The sequence below is a fragment of the Mus pahari genome, chromosome 12 (assembly GCF_900095145.1).
Source record: "Mus pahari chromosome 12, PAHARI_EIJ_v1.1, whole genome shotgun sequence".
NCBI lineage: Eukaryota > Metazoa > Chordata > Mammalia > Rodentia > Muridae > Mus > Mus pahari.
This window is the reverse complement of record NC_034601.1, coordinates 19,295,481-19,305,384: the sequence shown is the minus strand read 5'-3', so window position 1 is coordinate 19,305,384 and position 9,904 is coordinate 19,295,481. Positions and strand designations below refer to the sequence as shown.

The 9,904-nt window shown below is 48.3% G+C and overlaps 1 protein-coding gene across 1 annotated transcript in view; it reads left to right on the top strand.

The window, feature by feature from the left end:
* Positions 1-4,707: 4,707 nt before the first annotated feature.
* The window catches only part of Bcl6 (BCL6 transcription repressor), a 23,286-nt gene continuing 18,089 nt past the window's right edge, over positions 4,708-9,904 (top strand). Inside the window, exon 1 of the mRNA XM_021209834.2 lies at positions 4,708-4,788. The gene's annotated coding sequence lies outside the window, so the exon portion shown is untranslated. The remainder of the gene's footprint in view (positions 4,789-9,904) is intronic.

Here is a 9,904-nt window from a genome sequence, read left to right as displayed (position 1 = left end):
AACCCAGATAGTCATTGTCATTTAAATTAATGAGCAGAGCATGGGCAATTGGTACCTTGGTGAAAAAGTCCGGTAAGCCAGGCTGAAAAGGTTTGCTAAAGAGGGGCAGATGATGAAGGTGGTGAAGAAGAGGAAGAGGAGGAAGAGGAGGAGGAGGGAGGAAGAGAAAGAGGGGAAGAGAAAGGAGGAAGTGGAGGAGGGAGAAGGAAAGGAAGGAGGGAGGAGGAGGAGGAGGAGGAGGAGGAGGAGAAGGAGAAGAAGAAGAAGAAGAAGAAGAAGAAGAAGAAGAAGAAGAAGAAGAAGAAGAAGAAGAAGAAGAAGAAGAAGAAGAAGAAAAGGGGGAGAGAAGAAGAAGAGGAAGAAGAAGACAAAGAGGAGGAATGGATGAATGAACCTGCTTTGAGCAAGAGGAGAAACTGAAATGAGATCTCCTCCTCAGGAGGTGACAGCACCGCTGCCAATAGGCTCAGGTCTGTCCCTCTGTACCAATGTTTCAGTACTTTTTCTCCATTTCCTCCTCAATCTATCCAAAAATCCACTAACCTATCCTGTGTCTGGGGATAATTACAGACAGTTTTTTTATAGAATGTTGTTCCTTTGTTTGTTTTTCAAAGACAAAGTCTAACGTAGCCCAGGCTGGCCTCCAAATCACCAATGAAGCCAAGGGAGACCCTGGACAACTAATCCTTTTCCTCCAGCTTTCACATAAACATCCCTGGCTTGTGTAGAGCACTTCCAAAGGAAGGTCGTGAAGGAGAATAAAGAGGTATGCTCTTCAAGAGCACTGTCAAAAGTTTACAGCTCAGACCCTTCATAGAACCACACAACTCTTCACAAATCCAAATGACCCCAGTCGCTATAAGAACCAGCTACTATTTACACAGAGCCTCATGCAGTCCATCCTGCAAGCACAGGATCCACACCCCTCAAGGCCAGATTGTCGGGTCAGCCCGATCTTCAGGATTGACTACGGGCATCAAATCACATGGACTCGTTTTCAGCTGTGACTCTAGGTTGGCTCAAACCCCTTCACGAGGGACAGTCTAGTCTTTGGGAAAGACAGAGCCTGGAGGGGGTGATTATCAATCAATCAGTAAGGCTCCCCGTTCTAGAATCTACAGTGCTGAATTGTGGGAACGGCCTTGGGTGTGAATTGGGTTCCATCCCTTCAACAATGTAATATTAGCACCAAGTTATTTTATTTTGTAATAGAGCTTATATTTACCCAGCAGTGGTGATCAAGGATCTTTCCTAAGCTCAGTCCACGGGGCAAGGAAGTTGGCCGAGTCCCCGATCCTGAGTGTAAGCAACCAGGAATCATTAACTCATGGCATTGGCTGATCCATGTTTTTCTCAAGTCTGCAGAAATAATTCCTAATACCCCAGGGCATGGGATCCCTCCTGTGGGCTCCTTAAGGATGATTTAAAGGAATCTGAATATATTCCAGTCATTTCTTTAGCCCAATAATAGCACTGTAGAATTCAAGGGCCTTCCATAGCTAGATGTGATGAGGTAAGACCAATAAAGAGAGAAGCAAGGACATTCAGGGGGAGATTACATTGGTATAAAACTCTACTAAGTCACTTTCTCTGGAACAGAACAAACTGAAAGGTGAGCGCATAATTTTCTTCAACATCCATTCAGTTGAGAGAAAAGAGACTCATCTAAAAGCAGGTGCCTCCTTCTGTTCTGGTTATTTTCTTCCAACATACACACTTTGACTTGAGAGGTGGGGTGGGAAGAGAGGGGGGGGGGAACCCACCACAACAAAAATCCCACCACAGTAACACAAACTCTGGCACATGGTCCCAGGAAGGATAAGAGGTCCTAGTGCTGGGCTAATAAAGCAGGGCTGGTGAGCTGTTGCTCTGAGAAATTCTTCAGAGAATCAAAGGGTTTGAGGTAGGAGAAGGGTAAAATTCCTTCCCAGCCCCCACTCTGGCTGGCTCTACTGCCCGAGGGAGCACATTTCCCTTTGCTCTGCAGCGCCCCCATGGGGCTAAGAGTGGAATAGCAAAGGGAACACAAGAAAGGCTTGCTCCCCCCCACACCCGTGTGTGTGTGTGTGTGTGTGTGTGTGTGTGTGTGTGTGTGTGTGTGTGTTAAAGACTTGGTGGTTGGGAGTCAAGGGATAATTCGAATGGTCACTTTGAGGAGTAAATAACCAAAATCACCATAAAAGTAATTCTATTTATGAAGACAACAATACAACAAAACCATACACCTGCATTCCAAAGCTAAATCGCATCTAAGAAATCCGAAGTACTTAATGCTCAGAAAAGGTAGTAATCAGACAGCTAGCTACACAAAGAAAATCACTTCAGCAAAATCAGGGTGCCGTTTTGGTCCAGTGGGATTTACTTAATACTCTAAAATGAGAGGAAAGGGGACTCTGAGACACAAAACCCCAAAGCAGCCACCCTGCTTCCCGGCAGTGTGGATCAATTTGACAAAGTCACCGTGTCTTTGGAAGTAAAATGTTCATTTTCCCAACAGTGACAGGATTAGGCCTATGTGTATTCCTCAAAAATCCTTCACAAGACAGGCTTTTCCGCCGAGACTGCAGTAATCCATCTGCCAATACGTATTAAAACATTCAGATTTCTCAGGGACAGACAACGGATTTTGTAAGTTCCAACCCTCATAGAAAACAATCCGCTCCTTCCTCGACTCCCCCAGTTCTAAAACCTGTGACATCATCTTTTGAAGTGGTGGTGTTACTCCAACAACAGCACAGCAGAAACTTCTCATAGGACCAGTCCTCCCTACCCCATAAACCAGCGGTCTTCCAAAACTCTGCTTGCATCTCTATTTTTAAGCCCACGTTTAGGGTTGTGGTCCACAGGTATTCATTAGAAATTAATATGTGGAGATATTTTGCGAATGCTTGAGAACCCCTCTGTGATTTAACGAGCCACTTGAAGGACTTTCACAGCTAAAGCCCAGAACAGCCTGACCTTTGAAAGTGTCTTTTGCTCCAAACACTTTGGGTTCCTTCGAATTCTTAAGGAATCTGAATATTATTTAGCTCACACCCTTCTTGCAAGAGACAGACATAAAAGAAACAAGAGTCTCACTCATCCAGGGATGAGTAGGAGGGCAAAAAACCCCGACCAACATTTAAATAGGGAAACTGCAGCTAGGAACACACAAGCCAGGGCCCACAGTGAAAGGATTCTGCCATGTATTCGCCTTTTAAAATAAAGGAAGAAAGAAGGGAAAGAAAGAGTCCGCTCCCCTCCTCCCCTCAGCTCCGCTCCAGAGCCTAGAGGACCCGGCTGGCTGCGAGCAGTGCGCCTAGTGTAGCACAGCCAGTACTCAATACACGCAGTATCTGTGATCCTGGCAGCCAGGCCTTTAGAATTCCCTCAGGCTGATCCCTTCAACACATACTGAAGAGATTTTTTTTTTCCCTTTCCCCGACGACCTTGAAACGAACCCAGTGGGGGTTTAAAAAAAAAAAAAAAAGGAAAAAAAATGTTCAAGACCTTAAGAAAATAGCAAAATGCAAACATGTATTTGGCTTTACAGAATGTTGTAACAGGCAAACATTACGCGTACCCACACACACATTTCTAGCATCAAGAAATTTCCTAAGAGTCAACAGTAACAGAGTAAATCCACCACTCGCTGTCCTGGAAGGAAACAAACCAGACCAAACCAAATCCTTTTACATCTCTTTCAAGTGCAGGAAAGCTTCCCTTCAGCAGAAGTCCAAGAGGAAAAGGAAACTACCAAGGGCAGCTGAGGGGCGGGGGGGGGGGNGCGGTGGTGGTGTTGGAGGTTGGGGCTGTCATATGTGGCCAAAAATTTAAGCTTCTGTCAATGGTATTAGGTTGAAATATTGCATCTTTTAAATGAGAGAGAGAGAGAGAGAGAGAGAGAGAGAGAGAGAGAGAGAGAGAGAGAGAAAGAAAGCGAGAGCGCAGGGAGACAATAAAGCCAAACGAATGACAGTCCCGACGATTTACATAACACCACAAACTTGCAAAAGGCAAAAATCAGAAGCGGAAAAAAAAACCCACCTAAATCATTAAAATACAACAGGAGCATCCCAAGCCACCATCCCAAAAGGACCCCCCCCAACATACTTTGTCCCAAATAAAAAGAAAACAAATGAACCCACCGAAAACTGCTTGGCAAATATTTTTCTCGTGGTGTCTAATACTCTAGCTGGAAGGAGCTGTGGTATTTATTGTTTTCCCCCTCTCTCGTCTCTCTAAACCTGCCTCTAACATACTTGTTCTAACGGCTCAAAAGCTCTTGCTGCCTTTTGTGTATTTAGCTCGAGGAGGCGAGTTTATGGGTAGGAGAGGAAGAATTAGCCCCAGACCCCGGGAAAGCGAAGCGCACTCCCCCTCTTATGTCACCGAATAGCAAATTAGTTCTCAGAATTCCAGAGGCCGAGCTTTGCTACAGCGAAGACGCCGACGTCACGGAGGAGGAGCCCACGTGACGGCGGCGGAGCGGGCGGTTCCATCGGCGGCCGGGGGCAGGGAGGGTCTCCTTGTAGACGCGCGCGCCCGCCGCGGGACCCCCGGTGTTCCGGGCGGCGGTGCTGCGGGAACCCCGATCCGCACCATAGGGCGGCGAGCGGCGCGACCCCGAGGCATTCTGCCGGCCGGGAGGGCGCTGCGGAGCGCGCCGCTGCCACCGAGTCCTCCCCTGCTGCGGAGCAATGGTAAAGCCCGCAGCTCAAATTCCGAGAATTGAGCTCTGTTGATTCTTAGAACTGGGGTTCTTAGAAGTGGTGATGCAAGAAGTTTCTAGGAAAGGCCGGACACCAGGTGATTATTGCTGTTGCTGCCGCCGCCGCTGCCGCTGCCGCCGCCGCCGCTGTTGCCGCTGGTGCCGCTGCCGCCGCCGCTGCTCATGATCATTATTTTACCTTTTAATTCTTTTTTTTTTTTCCGCTTTTGCCAAATGCTTTGGCTCCAAGTTTCCTATGTGTATCTATTGATATAAATGTATCTATTTATTGATTCTAGCTGTCAGGTGTTAAAATAAATGCCGAAGATCAGCCCCACGTCTCTCCCACTGTAGGATCTAGCTTTTCGCATACGTATTCTTCTTCTTCTTGTTCTTCTTCAATTTTTTTTTGGCTGTCTTGGAGCGCCTCGGCCGCCTCGGGGAGGCTGTGCCGCCCTGCCCGGTGTTGTTTCGGTGTTTGGAGACGCAGGGGCGCGGGGCGGCGGGCGCTGGGCTGCGCGGCCTGGGAGGGCGGACCGCGGCGGCCCCGCCGGCTTCGCGCGGCTTGGCTTGCTTTCTCTGCTCGCTTGCAAACTGCCTTCCCCGCCGCTGCCTCCCTCCCCGCTCAGTTCTCCCGGTGCCCGCGTTGGCGGCTGTCCACCGGCCCCGGCCCCGCACAGTCCCTGCCTTGCACCCGAGCTGGGAGTCAGCGGGGGGAATGCAAGCCAACTCCTCGGCTGGTTGTTTTATTTTCCCTTTTTCTTTTTGGTCATAAAGCCAGATGAAGTATCGTGTCTGCAGTTTCCTTTGAGAGCCGTGATCTTCCCAAGGAGAGACAGTGTTTTGGGGAGGCTTCGCTTGCACGGGGGGCGGGGACGTTGAATACTTTGAAAATTACTCTTTCTTGGTTGGAGTCGAGGCAGTCGGGAACCCGGGTGCGCTCGGTCTGCCCAGCCCGAGGAAGGAGGCTTGAAGGCGGGACAGGGATTTGGGGGGAGGGTGGGAGAGGGCTACGCGGTTTTTTGCACCTGCGGCGCTTTCAGCGTGCGGGACCCGGGGGGGGGGGTCTTGGCCAGCCAGCCCCGAGCTCCGGGGAGGTGGCGGGATTTCTGGCGGCCGCCGTGTTTGTATTTTGGGTGCTGCGTGACTGTGTTGGCTCTTAGCGGTAGTTCCCTCCCTTTCCTAAATTTAATTTCATTTTTCCCCCCTTGGTGCAAGCTGTGTTTAAAAAAAAAAAAGGGGGGGGGCCTGGGTATAGCGGACGCCACTCTTCAGATTCCCAAGGTCCTTATTTTGGGCGAAGGAAGAAAAACAGAGCCCCAACCTGCGTTCCTGATTTGCAAGATCAGGGAGGGAAGAAGGGGTACTTTGTGATTCTGACTGGGGGACCCCGGACGGGAGGAGCGGGTGCGATAGGGAGATCTTTGTGAGTGATTTTGCAAAAACAGATTGCGAGGTTGGTTGGATTTGCAACCTGTGGCTCTCCTCGAGGGAGAGAGTAGGAATGGGGAAAAGCGGCGGCGGCGGCCCGGGGACGGAGTGGGTTGAGAGTTGGAACCTAGGAAATGGGCTGCCTGGGGGGCAGCGGGAGCTGAAGGCCACCCCTGCCGGAAACGGTGAACGTTAAATGTCTTGAGAACTGCGGGTTGCATTGCCTGTATAATACCGCGTTATTGGGACCCTGGCGAGAGATGGAGCTAGTGTTGCAAAAATGAGTTTTAAAGGTCCCCTGTGAAAAACAACAGCACCAAACAATATATTTTTTAAGAGTAAAATAAATCATCTCTGTGTTGTGCTCCCAACCAATAGAGATTTAGTTTTTGTGCTAGGGGTAGTGAGAAATGACCTCAAACCAGGCGCTGGAACTCCAAAGCAGTTACAGGGTCCTTGACAAGCATCGCACCCGTACCCCACCCCACCCCCAAGAAGTGATTTTATCTCTGTCTTATTTCCCTTCAAACATTGTATAGTTTTCATAGGAATATATTGCAATGCCAGTGTCTATTACTATCCACAATTATTGCTATACCCATATAGATAAGTATATTTCTCAGAGAGAGAGAGAGAGAGAGAGAGAGAGAGAGAGAGAGAGAGAGAGAGAGATCCTCTCTCGGAAAAGACTGTTTAGAAATACAGTTTGTGGCTCTGAGCTATGCCTCTGGCTTCCTCTGCAGTTCGCTGGTTTCCCTTTTTCTTTGCAAGGTGTGTGTGGGGTGTGTGTGTGTGTGTGTGTGTGTGTGTGTGTGTAAAATAAACAACTTTAAAATAGGGGAGGGGGCAGGGTGATCCATCCGGAGACAGGTATCTATTTTGTTCACAATTTACTACCAAGTGCCTTTGGCAGGCACTTGAGCAGGACCTCATAAGCCTGCACACCAAGTTGAAGTTCATCTGGCCCTAGTCCACATGCTATTCCTGGAGGTAGCAAACTTGAGCTCAAAGGAGTTAGGTGAAATCATATTCTTCTTTATATACCGATTTTAATAAAAGAAGGAAAGATATTTGTCCCCGGGGGAAGAGGAAATGGAGAGAAAACACCAGGAGATGGACATTTCTCTTGCTAAAATGACTGCAGTTGAGTCCTGAGGCCAAAATAGAAAGCTGTAGATGGACACCTACCCACCCCTCCCCACTGCCCCACCCCCCCAGTTTATAAATAGAAGTTTCCAGCATCCTATTTGGAAGATTTTTCTTTTCTAATACTTCCAGGCATTGGGTGATTTTAAGGCTCTGTTGGTAGTGACAGTAAGGTTAAGATGCTGTTCAAGACAACCAAGTGACTTGAGCAGAGACAACCAGGACACGGGTATTCACTAAATACTCTCTTCCTCACTTCAGTTTTGAAGGGTTTACCAGAGTGTTTTCTTGAAAAGACTAATTTATTCTGGCCTTGGTGGTCAGGAATGGCATCCTAAATTTCTAAGTTGTCCTTTGCTGAGCCCCGAGGAGGAGTTCCAGTTATGGGTTGAGTAAATGCCATGACTAGATGTCAAAATCTTTCCTTCCCTCTGTCCTCTGCTGGGGATATCCCCCTCTGTTGTGAAAAGAAAAGAAAAGAAAAGAAAAGAAAAAAAAAAAAAGAAAGAAAGAAAACCAAAAACCAAAACCCAAAAAACCTTAAGTTTCAGGGGAGGTAGTGCGGCAGCGCCACCCCTTGGTGAGTAAAACTATTGGTAAAAGTCAAATATTTGAAAAATAATTGTGAAATAAGCGTAATGTGCTTCCCCCCAACCCCGAGAGATTTAAAAAAAAAAATGAGAGAGGAAACTTTTAAAATCAATATTTTGCAGTTAATCTTTCAGATAAGATAGAGACACGTTGTTTTCCAATCTAGAATGGTGTCCTAACAGGCGATGTCCTTCCCATAATTCAAGGGACATACTTTCAGGAGTGGAGATGAGGTGGGATAGAGTTGGAGCTTATCTGCGACTTCTCTGGATTGATGTAGCTATTTCCCCCTCAGACTTGACTTCAGGTACCCGCAGTAGATTGACGGTCTGACTCCGAGCTAAAGAGAATTTTTTTTTTTTTTTTTTTTTTTTGGTGTGTAAAACCGTAGAACTGAAAGTGTTGTAGTTTCCCCGGGGGCCGTGGTGGCTTGTGTCGGAGTGCTAGGGGAGAGGTTTGTGGACCGCAGGGAGCAGCGGTAGGCTGGGTTGCAGCCCTGTGAGAAACAAAGTAGCGTGGCGCGCGTGCCGGTTTCCTACACTGCGCAACAAGTGGGACCGCAGCAGCGACACGCGACTCTGCATACTAGAGCACTGCTGGTTAGGTTCTTTTCGCTCCTCCCAGCCCTTCCTGCTTCCCAATACGGACCAGTAGTAGCACCTCCAAAGACCATATTCTGTTCGGTTCCGCACCCGCTTTGCCCAGTGGGTGAAGGTCTGACCTCTGGTTCCCACTTCCTCTGTGGGTATGGAGCATGGGGTTATTCCCGATTTTTGCTCCCCCCTCCTCCCTCCCTCCCTCCCTCCCCCTCTCTCCGTCTCTCTCTTTGGCACGAGTCTCTCTTAATACTTTCAGGTGTGGTTCTTTTTGAAAGAAAGTGTAGCCAGCTTTGAGGAGAGGAAGAAGGGAACAAATAACCAAATAATATACTTAAAGTAGCTCCTGAAGCCGTACGGTGTTAAATAGAGGCATGAGCATCGGAAGAACGGAATTACATCTGCTCAACTAAATGTTTTCCGACTTCAGCTTTGGAAGCAACTCCCCCCCCCCCGCCCCCCTCAAGAGAGACAAAACCACGGTGGTCAGGGGTGCCCAGTGTAGAAGGCGATGGTAACAGGGTGATTCGTGAATGGACTGAGTCCGCCACCTAGTGGTAGGTCACGCTCAAGGTTTGCGCCCGGAGCGGTGTTCTCTGGATCCTGGTCAGATGCTAGGACTGAGGAGAAGGGCATTCTCCTATGAAGACAGCATCCGACTTCCAATGTTTTGACGAGACAGATGAAAATCATATTCCCACGACGTCTACATACACCGTTGCTCAGCCATCAATATCTATGTCAACAGAGAAACAGTACTTTCTTTAAGGACATTTGTGGCCTCTCCACAGAGAACGTTAGTAGCAGAAAGATTGCACCCAAATTCTCAGGAGCTTTAAGATTTAAACTTCATTGCAATTGTGGAATCGGACCTAACAGTAAGTTTCTGAATTCCAAAGAATTCATCAAGGGAGTTCATTCCAGTTCATCTAAGAGAAGCAGAGAGCAGTTTAACCTTGGGTCACTGGAGTGTCCAGTGCACATTGGAAACTGTTCCCTCCCAAGTCTTAGCTTAAAGTTTTGGACAATGGACATGGAAAGGTTACAGAGGTGTGAGCAGGTGGGTCATCTCTAAGCTGTGGTGCATGCTTGTTCTGGGAGTTGAGTGGCCAGAAACTACTTGGTCTAGTTGGGGTTGTGCACCGGCTTTCTGTAAGCTTGAACTCCGGACTCACTTGCTTTTCTCCCAGTTTATCTTTTACTTGGTGGCCTGGGGAGAAATCAGGTGTGTGTGTGTGTGTGTGTGTGTGTGTGTGTGTGTGTGTGCGCGCGCGCTCGCGCTCGTGTCTGTAGGGGTTGTGAATAAACAGAGCTTTATTCTTTGAGAGTTTGTACCCCATATCCTCCGTAGTCCCCCCGCCCTCAAAACTCTTAACCGAGATGGCCAGCTTGCACCGACGCTCTGGCGGCCTCTAGCGGCGTCTTCACCGCAGAGACACAGCTGTCTCCC